Here is a 15,044-nt window from a genome sequence, read left to right on the forward strand (position 1 = left end):
GGATAAAGAACAGAAACAGCAAAGAGAGCTTAAAGAGAGAAAAGCCATGGAGAAGCAAGCAAGGACCCACAGAAGCTGAAAGAGCCGCTGAAGCCAGAACCTGAAAGCAGCAAAATCCAAGAGAGAAGGACCAGCAGATGCCAGCCATGTGCCTTCCCATGTGCCAGAGGTGTCCCAGATGCCAGCAGTCTTTCTTCAGAGAAGGTATCCTCTTGTTGATGCCTTAATTTAGACATTTTCATGGCCTTAGAATTGTAACTTGTAAGCTAATAAATCCCCATTGTTAAAAGCTAGTCCCTTTTTGGTATATTGCATTTCGGCGGTTTTAGCAAACTGAAACACTCCCTTGTGCCAAACCACACTACTGTTTCCTCAAACAAAAATAAAATTTGTTTAAAAACAGCTGCTTAAAGCTCTTTCTATAACTATTCTTCACTTTAGCTAGAGTTATTTTTGAAATCATTGTGGATGTGTCTTTTAATAATTTTTTGGTGCATTTCATTTTTGATTTTGGTATTTTTTTGGCTTGGTGGGACAAAAAATATTGAAATCAGGAGAATTTACTATTATGCTCAGTTCTTTTCCCTTGGTGAGCTCCATTTTTATATCAATGAAATGGAGACAATCATGATCGCATTCACCTGCCTACCTAAATTCAGCACTGATAGCATCATAGGAGACAAAGTACATGGAATATGCCTTGTGAGCTCTAAAATGCTTTACAGGTACAAAGATAGTTATTATTGCTATTACTTTCTGTAACTTGACTTCACTTTGATATTCTATACACAGCTCTATACCAATGAAATGCTTACTTGGAAGCATTTTAAACTACTTAGCAAGGAAGACAATATAAAGTTCATATGTTCTACCTTCATCATGCTATTATTGGGTGGTATGTATCTAGTTTCATTTTTCTAATAAGCTTTCAGTTATTTGCAAATTCTTTGTGTATCCTTCCTCAAATGAATTAAAAGTCAGTCTCTGGGACACATGAAGTCACAGCAAGTCACCTTACCCAGACCAGGGTCTCCCAGAAAGGCACAAGGCAACAAGAATTCAGACCATGGGCTCCATATTCCTTGGGGTCTTTCTCAGCAGTATGTCTCCTTCCGAAACAGATTGAGAGCCCCAGATGAAAAGCACTCCATACCGAAGCCAGCCAGCCTTCCACCCCTCCTCATTTCTTTAGCTCTGCCTAAGCAAGTCACAATAATATTTGGAATTAGCAAAGCAACTTCTTTTCAGGGAGTTCACAGTGCTAAGACATTCCCTCATTAATACACACAACACTCCTGTGGAGTAGGTGGGTGGCAAGCAATTTTAAATCCTTTTCTTCTATACCTCCCAAGGAGTCTTTGCTTTCAACAGCTCAAACAAATGAGTGGAGCATTTTGGTTATAAGATTATGATTTGCCCATCACCCCCCATTAAGACTATTAAAACAACCTTTGTTCTTCTTAAAATCTGTGCAGTCGAGGGTATGCAGAGTTGAAAAGCGCATAAAGACTGTCCTGGATGGCCTGTGGGTGGGATCAGGCATTAGATACGATTTCCTTTGTCTGACTTTGGAAAACTCCCATAAGACAAATAGGATTCAATGTGACACTTTTCTTTCTTTGGCAGCTCCCTAAACCTCACCCGACTTTACAACCTTTTATCCCAACAGCGCTGTCATGGCAGATGTCCGGAAATTCTTCTCTGTTTCCCTCATCCTGTGCTCCACCAAGGAAAAGATTAATTGCCATCATAAGCTTTTATGTAAAAGAGGGCAAGTAAGCCAAAAATCAAACTATCAAATTTGGGGCACTTCTTGTCTCCCCTGTTTTGCATCCATGCTAGATTCCCAGAGCCTTCGTGCCTGCCCTCCCAGAGTTGTCTCTGTGACCCCGTTTGTTGTGGACCTTTTCTGAATCCTCTGCCACAACTTCATCGTCCTCGGCTCCACTCTGCTAAATAACTGGATTTACTAATGGGCAATTTAATGTCCACTATGTGGGATGATGGAAGGGAAGAAGGGGACTGCTCAGATATATTGTAATATAGTTAATTGTCATGAGAGCCCTATAAAGTAGATATTAACATTCCTGTTTTATATTCACCCAAATCCCAGTGGCTGGACATAACAATGGTTTGTTTCTCACTTATGGTACACATCCATCATGCCTCTGCTCCACGCTGTCACTCGGGTACCCAGCTGACAGAGGCGCTGCCACTTTAGAGCTGTGCTCTCTGGACCCCATGGCCATCTCAGGTGCTACAGCAGAAGAAGAGAGCCTGAAGCATAATGCACAGGCTTTTCACAACCTGTGCTCACATTCCATTGGCTAGAATAGTCTCATGGCCCCCCATAGTTAACTGCAAAGAGAATGGAAAATGTGTGAAAGCAGAAGGACTATTTGCTGAGCAGTTGTGGCCTTGCTAGAGGATTATAAATATAAATGTTAATAGCTATGCCTCTTTATATGCACATTCCACATTTTTCATGATTGCATGAAATCCCACTGCATGGCTGTACTGTATCTGATTTATCTTGGCCTCAATTTTAGACATTGAAATTGCTCTCCATCAATTAACATTCTTTGAATGCATTATTACACACAGGGCTCTGTCGGGGGGAAGGGCAAGAAGAAGTTTACAGATTCAGATGGTTTGCAAATAGGTGTAATTTTAATAAAAGGAAGAATTTGATGACTAGAACACGACAACTGCCAAATGCTTTGGGATTCCAGAGTAAGTAATCATTTCTTGCCAAGGATTTGGGAAAGGACTTGGAGGGGATTTATATATTTCAATTGCACTTTAAAGTAATATTTTCCAACAGGTAAAGGGAGAAGCACAAAGGCAGTTGTGCAGTAAAGTTGGGAAAGTGTTTAGGGGATGGTAGGCAGTGTGATGTGTGCCTTAGGCTGTGACGCAGGAGGGCAAGGCAAGAGAGGTGAGGCCAGATGTTATGTTGGAGTCAGACAGATCAAGGGGTTTGGGAATGCCATGCTTGGAAGTTTGGATATATGGGAAAACGGAAGCCACATATAGAGGGTCTCTGAGCACAGAATGTCATAGTGGGGAGCTATCCTAGACTTTCCAAAGGATGGCAGCCTTAAGAATATTAACTAGTGATTTTTTCTCTTCCTCCCTTTGGGAATTCATAGTCTTCATGAACATACTTATTTTCCTTTTATCCTGGGATTTGTAACTGAACATGAGTTCCATCTGCCTAAGCACACACATCACAGAGGGAGGGTTTCTATTTTATTCAAAAAAGTACTAAATCAAGCATTCTCATTCCCTCAGCCTTCTGAGTGGATTTTCTCCTCTTTGAAATAAACGTTCTTGCAAATTTAGAATAAACATCAGGGAGTAGGGCTCTATGCTGTGTTTTGATTCTGTTAGCTGTGCTGAATTTGGACTACTTGCTATGGCTGAAGGCCAGTTCACTACCTTCTTGCTGTATGACTTTTGCCAAGTTACTTAGCCTCTCTAAACTTTAGTTTCTTGATTTATTAGGAAACACTGTTCATTGATTATTTGTAATTAATAATCATTGAGTAAATATTGATAAAGTACCTCCTACAGGGCAGGAAATGTACCATAGAGGACCTTTGCAAAAGCATTTTATCCTCTTCCAAAGAAAGAAGGCAAGAAAGGAAATAAATGAATATTAATTGAATATCTACTGCATGCTCAAAACTTTTCAAGTGCTATGCCAATTACTTCTAACATTACTCCCAAGAGGCAAGTATATCTTTTGTTCTACAGTGAAGAAACCAAGGGACACGGACAGCAATGTGCAGAATGGCATTTGGCTGGTGAGTAGCACAGCCAAGTTGTAAAATGTGCAAACTGGCAGCTGCCAAAGTCCACGCTCATTCTTCTCCATCACGGTACAAGGTGCTGGTAGCAGAAGCTTATGTTTGTCTCAAGTGGGCCTCTTTGTATCCATCTGAGGGAAGAAAGAGTGATTTTCTGGATCTTGACAATTTTCTAGATCACATTCAGTTGTGAGGGATCAAATACCCACAGTTTTGAGCTCCTGGTTGCCTACCCAGCCTCTGGGTACCTCTCACCCATCTACTAAGACTTGCTGCTTCCACTGGCATCTCCAGAGGCTTCCTCTGAATCACCATTTGGTCACTCCCTCTTAATTGTGCACAATTACCCAAGTTCCCAATCCTACAATAAGCAAGAAAAAGGGTAGCATTTTCTAAGACATATGTGTTTAGTGTTGCTGGCAGATTTATAAACTTATTAGTGCCTCCACACACCATACAATTAAGATCAAATTATCCAAGAGTTTAAAATAGTACCTGCTGCTATTGTGCTATTGAAAGTGCTGAGGGGGAAAAATATTTGCCTTTTTTTCATAAACAGCTCATCCCTTTTCCTTGGAAATTTCCATTCTCAAAGGGATTATCTGGACTGATGAAGGGGGTTCATTAGGCTGATACACTTAGAAAGGCCGTCACCAAAGTTAGAAATAATGTCAGAAGCACAGGGGCACACTGAAAGACGTCTTCTATCATGGCTCCTGAGAGGGCTTGCAGGGCTAGGCAGGCTGCAAGGTCAGGAGGCTGGAAAGGGAATTGGCACTAAGGCAGAACCTCACATGTTGGAGTCCTGGGTCTTGAAGGTGATACTTTAGAAGGAGGGTAGTGTGCAGTGGGTAAGTTATCAACACCCGGTGGCATGAATAAACAAACACATGAATGCATGCACTGTGGGAGCCCAGAGAGAAACAGGAGAGAGAAAAGGGATAATCCAGGCACATGTATTAAGCACCCACTGGGAAGCTCTGTGCTGGGTTCTCAGAGTTTGATAAGCTCATCCCTGTCCTAAAGAGCTAAAAGTCTAGTGGGGGAGGCAGAAAAGTAAAGACAAGGGAGATATCTCACCATGGTAAGTGATGAAATGCCTGCAGGCAGAGGGGGCTCTGGCGCAGGGCTGGAAGATCACCTTCCTCTGTGGATGGGTGGGAGAGTGGAGGAGAGTTAGGAAGGCTTCCATGGGCAAGCAAAACTAATAGGGGTCTTGAAGAAGGGGGGCAGGAAGGGCAACTCAGGGAGAAGGAACAACATGAACAAAGCCACAGAGGCAGGAGAGGGCACACTCTGTGAGAGGGCCTGTTAGGTCTGTGCTACCACAGCAAGGAGCCTGCAAAGGGACTCTTCCAGAGGGTTCCTGTTCAGAGAGAGGGTGAAGGTCTTAGGTGGCCCTGAAAACAAAAGGTAGAAAAGCTCACTGATCTTAGGCATGAGAAAATATGATCAGATTTCTATTTAAAAACCAAACAAAACTCAAATTGGCTGTAACTTAATGGCTTGGAGGGGAAGAGTCTGGGTCTAAAATAATTAAAGCAGTGGTTCTTTAAGTGTAGTGCTTGAACCAGCAGCACTGGCATCAACAAGGAACTTTTTAGAAATGTGAATCCTTGGGTCCCACTCCAGACCTACAGAATCAAAAACTCTGGGAGTAGGGCCCAGCAATCTTTGTCTTATCAGCCCTCCAGGCGATGATGATGCAGGCTCAAGGTCTTTGGTAGTAATCCAGGTGAACAAGGAGCCAGGTGATCAATGATCTAAGGCACGAAAACCTGCTAAGGGGGCCTAAGAATGGAGAGAAGGCCACAGATTAGAAAAATATTTGGTTGCAATCTCTTTCCCCTCTCTTTTAATATTTCCCACTTTATCCCATGGCCATCAGTGCCCCCATCTGCTCCATGAGATTGTAAACCCTCTTGGATTTGTGTCCTCTCCTCTTCTCTGTTAAATTGTTGGTATCTGGGAGCAAAGGCCTCATCTCCACCCCCATGCTCTCAAAACCTTCAACATGGTCCCTTGAACACAAAAAGGGGGATTACTTGGCTGTACTTCAGATCAAGTAAAAAATAATCTTTTACTAGGATAAAGATAAAGCCTAGGACCCTGCATTTTTACAAGCATCCCAAGTGATCATCAACCCATGGTAAAGTTTGAGAGCTGTGGATGAAGGCTTTAGTGTAACATAAAGTCAACATATGAAGATAACAGTTCACAACTGAGGCTATCCGAGGAAGGCTTCAGGAGGGACCTCTAGAGTCAATTTTATCATACAATAATAGACCACAGGTTTTGTAAAGGAGTGACAGAAATCTTCACAGCTAGCACTGGTGTTACTCTTGGAGAGGGAGCTGACTCTGATGACCCTCTTGGTGGTGGACGGTGATATCTGGAGGACAAAGATTAGCTTTGCTAAGGCAAAAAAAAATCACCAATTTGTTCTGCATTTAAAATGGAAAAAGGAGAAAGAAAACAAGAAGGAATGAAGGGCTAGGCAAAGAGGAGGAGACTGGTAAAGAGAAGTTAAGAAATGACTTAGGAATTTTGTGGGAACAGGACTCTATAGAATTAGACTTCAAGTTTGAATCATTCTAAACAGAACACTCATTATCTTTCCAAACTCACAATATATTGCAATGCTAAGTGTAATTATATTTGTGTCTCCTTCCCAAGAAAGAACTATATAAGAAAATAATAAACCTTTAATTGTGCTTCTCTATTGGCTTTCCTTTCTCCCTCATCCTCTCAACCCACTCCAATTCAATTGATCACCAAATCCTGCCATCTTATTCCAGTGATGCTGGTCAAATCCATCCCTTCTTCTCGATTTCCATTCCCATTGCTTTATTTCAGAAATGTGCCCCTTATCACTTCCTAAATAATCTGTCTGTTTGTGCTTACTTTCATTGCAGTCTCAAACTGACTCTCATATGTTATGAGAGTTAACTTTTTAATGAAGCTTTATAATGAAAGGCAGCATAGCATGGAGACTCAAAACATAAACTCTAGAGCCAGACTGCCTGGGGTCAAATCCTAAATCTCTCCTCTCTTGAGCTGTATTTTTGGATTGGATGAGTTACTTAACCTCTCTGCCTTAGATTTCCCATCTGTGAAATGGGGATGGCAATAATAGTGCCTACTTCTTAAGACTGTAATGAGGGTTATGAATTAGCGTGTGTAAACTATGTTATTCCCTTATTTAAATAACTGTGTACAATCTATGGAATTAAGGATAAAGCTCTAATGTGAATTATTAAAGGCAAAGCCTTTAGCCTCCTGGCTGTCAATCTACATTTCCTACCTCATTTCTCATTGTATCCTCTTCACTCAGCTTAAACTCCAACCACCTCAAGTTATTTAGGCTTCCTTGAATATGCTGTACACATTCTAACTTCCAGGCTGTCATGCCAACTCTTTCTCTTTTTTTGGAATGCTTTCCCAATGCCAGCTCTTTCTTGCCTCCCTCCCTCCCTCCTTCCCCCCTCCCTCCCTTTTTTCTTCCTTCCTTTCCTTTCCCCTTCTTTTCTTCTTTCCTTCCTTTCTCCCTCCCTCCCTCCTTCCCTCCCTCCCTCCCTCCCTTCCTTCCTTCCTTCCTTCCTTCCTTTCCTTCTTTCTTCTGGAATGTTCTCCCATTTGCCATCTACCGCTTGGAAAGCTCCTAAACATGCTCTGATTAACTCGAATTTCACTCCATCTAGAAAATTTCCTCTGTCTTCCTATTCACCAGCAAAACACCTTTCTTCTCCTTTTACTTCCCATAGTTCAGGAATTTCCAACCTTTCTGTGCAACAGAATCACTGAGGGGAGATTTTAAAAAGTTATATAGCCCCTTGCTTCATGAGTGCATTGTCTATTCTTGGCTCTTTGCATTTCTGTATAAATTCTTATCAGCTTAATGGTTTCTACACACACAGACAAAAAACTCCTTGCTGAAACTGTGATTGGGACTGCATTGAATTTAAATCTTTCAGTCCAAGAACATGATACATCCCTGAGTTTATTTAGATATTTTACAATTGTTTTCAATAAATATTTATAATTATCAGTGAGAGGCTTATGTTTCTAGATGATTTTTATGCCATTGTAATGGTGATATTTTAAATAATTATTTTCTATTTGTGGCTAAAATATGGAAATATAATTTGTTTTTATATGTTGAACCTGTATCCAGTAGCTTGTTGCCTTGTTAAATTTACTGGTTATGGAATCATGCTGTCTGCAAATAATGACAGTTTTCTTCCTTCCTTTCCAATCCTATTTCTTTTCCCCCCTAGCCTTATAGCATTGCCTAGAATCCCTAGACAATATTTACTAAAAGGGGTGATGATAGTGGAAAACCTCATCTTATTCCTGGTTTTGGGAAGAGTTTGAAAACAAAGCTGGAGTACTCCAGTACCAATATTAAGAACTGTTAAAAAACCTTAATATTTATTACAGTGAGGCATGTTGCAAAGACAAAGTAGACCAATGGAACAGGATAGAGTTCTGAAACAGGATTACATATGTTCAGTCATCTGAATTATAATAAAACTGACATTGGAGTGTAATGGAGAAAGTGTTGTCTTCTCAATAAATGGGAGCAATTGGATACCCCTGTGGGGAAAAATTGAATCATGACCCTCACCTCACACCAAGTACAAAACCATTCCAGATGGATTGCTCATCTCAACATGAAAAGTAAAGCCACAAATATTTTAGAAAAAATAGGAGAACACTTTCTTTTCCTTGAAATAGGCAAAGATTTTTTTTAACAGGATGCAAAATGCAGTAGCCATAAAGGAAAAATCTTGAGAAATTGGGCTATATTAAAATTAAGAACTTCTGTTCATCAAAAATCACCACTGAGAGTGAACATCTCCCCACAGAGTGTGAGAAGATATTTGCAATATGTATATCTGACAAAATCCCTTTCCAGAATATATAAAGAACATCTATAATTCTATAAGAAAAAGGCACACCATCAAATAGAAAAGTGGGAGAAAGACTCGAAAAGACACTTCAAAAAAGGGACATCCAAATGGCCAATGAATCTACGAAAAGGTGCTAAAATTCTTTAGTCACCAGAGGAATGAAAATTAAAACAAAAAGAGATGCCACCTTAGCGAAAACAGTGTGGTTAAAACAAAAATAAAATACCATGTGTTTGAGAGGATGTGAAACAGCCAGAACTCTTGCATGCTGTTGGTGGGTGCGTATACTGGTAAAGTCATTTTTTAAAACTTTTAAAATAATATTTATAAAGCTGAGTACACGCATAGTCTGTGACCCAGCACTTCCACTCCTAGGTGCGCACCCCAGAGAAGAGCACATATATTTATCAAAGCCATCTACCAGAATGTTCATAAAAGCACTATTCACAGTAGCCAAACATAAGGTTGAGTGAAAAGAAGGCAGGGACACTCATTTCTGCCTGCCTTCTTTACACACACATATATATATATGATCCCATTTATATAAAGTTCTAAAATAGGTAAAACTATTCTACATTTTTAGAAGTCATGCGAGCATACTCTTGAAGGCAGTGCAGGCAGTACTTTGTATCTTGGTTTGGGTGTATGTTACATGGGTGTGTGCCTTTTGTGAAAATTTATCCAGCTGAACACTTATCATTTATGTACTTTCGTATATCTATGGTATATTTCAATAAAAAAATTTTAAAGCCCGAAAAGATAATAAAGAGAAAAGGCAGAAACAAATAACAACAACAGGACAGAATCCTGGGCCCTCCCAGCCACACTGGTATTAGTCACTGGAGGTAGAGCCAAATAGTAGCCAGCCTCCTGATTAACTCCCTGTGATTCTCACTTCCTGGTATTCAGTCTTGTGTAGTTATTTTATGCATTGCATAGAGCTGACCTATGTAACCATGATGCAATGTGACTTTTAAATCTAGGTTTTATGAGCACTTCAACTTCTACTTTGCTCTTTCTCCTACATCACTCTCTGGAGAAAGCCAGACACCATCTCTTCGGATACTTAAGCAACCTTATAGAGACGCCCACATGGGGAGGAACTGTTACCTCCTGCCCTTAGCCAGCACTGACTTGCCAGATGTGCGGATAGGCTGTCTCAGAAGCAGCTCCTCCAGCCCCAGTCAAGATTGTAGATGACTGTAGCCCTGGCTGACGTCTTGACTACAGTGTCATAGAGACCACCACCGGATATCGCACAGCTAAGCTGCAAAGCTCTTGACCCACAAAAATTGCGTGAGATAAAAAATGTTTAATGTTAAATGAAACTCTAAGTTTTGGGGTAATTTGTTAAGATGTCATAGGTAACCAAAACAGGCCAAGATATAAATATTTTTAAAAGCCCCCTAGAAAGACTTCTGGGAAGATGGCAGAATACGATAGGTTGAGTTCAATCCTGCTCCAAGGAACAGCTAGAAAAGTGACAGAAAAATGACCAGGACAGCAATTCCAGGGTTCAAGGAACCTGAGAGGGTCTTCTACACCACTTAGGGAGGCCCTGGTTATAAAAGCTGAGGAATTGAAATGCAGAGAACCAGAGACCATCAACCTAGTGCAGATAGCCTAATGTGCCCCTTTCCAAATGGTGATCCAGAGCCCTCAGGTGTGCATGGACAAAGACACAGGAACGAAGAAGTAAGCCAAACTGTGTTCCTTCAATGCACCACATCTACGCCCGCCAGCCCACCCCTGCAACTTGTGCCCTGTCCCCCCTCACTGCAAACCCCACCATCCCAGGACACATGCACACATGCCCCATCCCCACACCCCATGCCCCACCCCTGTGATCTGCACACCTGCATCCTGCCCCTGCACACACTCACATCCATGTCGCAGCCTCCCTGAACCCCACTCCCCGACCTTCATGTGAGCTTGCACCTGCACCCTGCCACCCAACACCCAGGCCCTGACCCCCCAGTACAGCACTCCTGATAACCCTGTGCCCTGACCTCTTCACCCCAATATCCATGCACGCACCCATTACCCTGTCCACATACCTGCCCCCATGGACCTGCTCAGCTTCCCCTGATCTGCCTCCCACCACACCCTGCCACTGTGTCCTCCAGGTTGCACCTTGCCTTTATGCTCCAAGGCCTGCCTCAATAGTGGCCCACCCCCATGGCCCCCATGCTGCCCCCCCCCCCACAATCCCACATCTTCCACCCCACGCTTCTAGGCACCAGTATAGTGCCCCTGCACTAAAACCTGCCACCATGCTGCTGTGCCCTGTGCCATGCCCCACATCCTGCTGCATGCCCTTTTGCAAATACAAAACTTTAGACCACTGATGGAAAATAACTTTAAACCTATCAAGATAGTTACATTCCTCAAAGGCAGCAGAAAATCACAAAGTATATGAAGATGCAACAGATATAGCTCAGCCTAATGACCAAATTAAAATACCAGAGGAGATACAGATTTTGAAACTAATCAAAGACAGTCAGAAAACTCTATTAAGTAAATTTAACAGGTTGGCTAATGACATAAAGGAGATCAAGAAGGCAATAGAAGAGTGTAAAGGAGAATTTAAAAGAATAAATAGAAAAATAGCAGATATCACAGAGATTAAAGATGCTATGGACCAAAAAAAAAATTTACTAGAAACGCACAACAGCAGAATTGAAGAGGCAGAAGAAAGTGTAAGCAAACAAGAGGATGGTACAATTGATTTAGAATGTACAAAAGAACAGATGGCAAAAAAGATGGAAAAATTTTAATTGGATCTCAGGGAAATAATGGACAAAATGAAGTGTACAAATATAAGAATCATCAGTGTCTCAGAAGGAGAAGAGAAGAATAAAGGGCTAGGAAGATTAGTGGAGGAGAGAATGGAGGCAAACTTCTCAAACCTTATAAAAGACATAGATATGCAAATCAATGAGTCACAATGAACCCCAAATAGAATAAACCCAAAGAGATCTACTCCAATACACATATTAACTAGTCTGTCAAATGTTAAAGGGAAGTAGAAAATCCTGAATGTAATAAGAGAAAAGGAATCTATTACATACAAAGGAAGACACATAGACTGAGTTCAGACTACCCAACATGCACCATGGATATGAGAAGACAGTGGTAATGTATAGTTATGATCCTGAAAGATAAAGACTTCTAGCCAAGAATTCCATACCTAACCAAATCATCCTTCAAAAGTGAGGCAGAGGGCAGGCCATGGTGGCTCAGCAGGCAGAGTTCTTGCCTGCTATGCTGGAGAGCTGGGTTCAATTCTCAGTGCCTACCCATGCAAAAAAAAAAAAAAAAAAAAAAAGTGAGAGAGAGATTAAAATTTTCCCAAACAAACAAATGCTGAGAGAATCTGTCAACAATAGACCAGCCCTACAAAAAATACTGAAGGGAGTTCTGTAGGCTGGAGAAAAGTCAGGAGAGAAAGGTCTGGGGGAGGAGACAGAATTGAAGAGTACCAGTAAGGGGTAACTTAAAGAATAAAAAGACAAGAGGGAAAAATATATATAGATCTGACATACAAAATCCAAAGGATAAGATGGTGGACTCACGAAATGACTTTAGTAATAATTTTGAATGTTAACTGGCTAAAATCACCAAATAAAAGACACAGATTGGCAGAATGGATTAAGAAACATGATCCAGCTATATGTTGTTTACAAGAGACTTATCTTAGACACAAGGATTCAAATAGATTCAAAGTGAAAGATGGCCAAAGATGTTCCATGCAAGTTGTAACCAAAAGAAAACAGGAGTAGCTATAATAATATCAGACAAAATAGACTTTAAATGTAAAGACATCACAAAAGACAAAGAAGGACACTACATATTAATAAAAGGGACAATTCACCAAGAAGATATAACAATCATAAATGTTTATGCTCCCAATCAAGGTGCTCCAAAGTACCTAAGACAAACATTGGTAAACTGAGGGGAGCAATAGATATTTCAACAATAATAGTGGGAGGCATCAATACACCACTCTCCCCTATAGATAGAACAACCATCAGAGACTCAACAAGGAAATAGAAAACTTAAACAATTTGATAAATAAATGAGACCTAACTGACATATATAGATTATTATACCCCGAAATGCCAAGATATACATTCTTCTCTAGTGCTCATGGAACATTCTCCAGGTTAGAACATATGCTGGGGTACAAAATAGATCTTTATAAATTTTTAAAGATTGAACTTATTTAAATCACTTTCTGTGATCACAATGGAATATGCTGGAAATCAATAACCACCAAAGAATGAGAACTTTCACAAATATATGGACAACCAGTGGGTAATAGAAGAAATTGCTAGAGAAATCAGTAACTATCTGGAGATGAATGAAAATGAGAATATGATATATCAGAACTTATGGGATGCAGCAAAGGCAGTGCTGAAAAGGAAATTTATTGCTCTAAGTGCCTAAATTTTAAATTGAGGACTTAAGTGCTCACCTGGAAGGAATAGAGAAAGAACAGCAAACTACCCCAAAACAAATAGAAGAGGAATAACAAAGATTAAAGCTGAATTAAATGAATTGGAGAATGAAAGAATTAATGAAACCAAAAGTTGGCTCTTTGAGAAAATTAGTAACATCAACTGACCTCTAGCTAGGCTGACAAAAAAAAAAAAAAAAAAAAAAAAAAAGAGAAAGAGGATGCAAATAAACAAAATCAGAAATGAGAAGGGGGGTTGTTACCATGGACCCTGAAGAAACAAAAAAAAATCATAAGGGATACTATGGACAACTACATGCCAACAAATTAGACAATTTGGATGAAATGGACAAATTCTGAGAAACACACAAACAAGCTACACTGACTTGAGAAGAAAAAGATCTCAACAAACCAATCACAAGTAAAGAGATTCAATCAGTCATCAAAAATTTTCCTACAAAGAAAATCCCAGGGCCAGATGGCTTCACAGGGGAATTTTATCAAACATTCCAAAAAAATTTAATACCAATCTTATTCAAACTTTTCAAAACAAAACAAAAAAACTGAGGAAAAAGGAACACTATCAAACTCATTTTCTGAAGCTAACATCACTCTAATACCCAAACCAGGTAAAGATGCCATAAGAAAGGAAAACTACAAGCCAATCCCCCAATGAACATAGATGCAAAAATTCTCAACAAAATGCTAGCAAACTGAATCCAACAATACATTAAAAGAATATACACCACGACCAAGTGGGGTTTATACCAGGAATGCAAGGGTTGTTCAACACACAAAAAAATCAATCAATGTAAATAAACACATTAACAAATCAAAAGGGAAAAATCACATGATCATGCCCACTGATGCTGAAAAAGCACTTGACAAAATTTGGCATCCTTTCCTGATAAAAATACTTCAAAAGATAGGAATCAAAGGTAATGTCCTCAATATGATTAAGGGCATATATGATGTATAGCCAGCATCATACTCAATGGTAAGAGACTGAAAGCCATCCCCCTAAGATTGGGAACAAGACAAGGACACCCTCTGTCACCACTATTATTCAAAATTGTATTGCAAGTTCTAGCTAGAGCAGTCAGGCAGAAAAAAGAAAGAAAGGCTTCCAAATTGGAAAGGAAGAAGTAAAACTTTCATTATTTGAGTTAATAAACAAATTCAGCAAGGTGGCGGGATACAAGATCAATGTGCAAAAATCGTAATGTTTCTATACACAAGCAATGACATAACTGAGGAAACAACAAAAAAATTCCATTCAGAATAACTTAACTAGGGATGTAAAGGACCTGCAAACAGAAAACTACATAATATCGCTGAAAGGAGTCAAAGAAGATCTGATTAAGTGAAAAAGCATTCCCTATTCGTGGATAGAAAGGTTAAATTTAGTTAAGATGTCAAATCCACCAAAATCGATCTACAAATTCAATGCAATACCAATAAAAATTCCAACAATCTACTTTGAAGTCTTGGAAAAGCTGGTCATCAAATTCATTTGGAAGTGATTGAGACTTTAAATAGCTAAAAGAAGGACGAAGTGGAAGGATTAACACTTCCTGATTTCAAGGCTTATTATAAAGCCACAGCGGTCAAAACAGCATGGTACTGGCACAAAGATAGATGCATTGACCAATGGAATTGAATTGAGAGCATGGAAATAGACTTCCAAATCTATGATCAACTGATCATTAACAAGGCCCCCAAATCAACTGAATTAGGACAAAATAGTCTTTTTAACAAACTGGGCATGGGACAACTGGATATCAATAGCCAAAAAAAATGAAAGAGGACCCTCACCTCACATCTTATACAAAAATTAGCTCAAAGTGAGTGAAAGACCTA

Source organism: Tamandua tetradactyla, chromosome 3 (assembly GCF_023851605.1).
Source record: "Tamandua tetradactyla isolate mTamTet1 chromosome 3, mTamTet1.pri, whole genome shotgun sequence".
NCBI classification, from domain to species: Eukaryota; Metazoa; Chordata; class Mammalia; order Pilosa; family Myrmecophagidae; genus Tamandua; species Tamandua tetradactyla.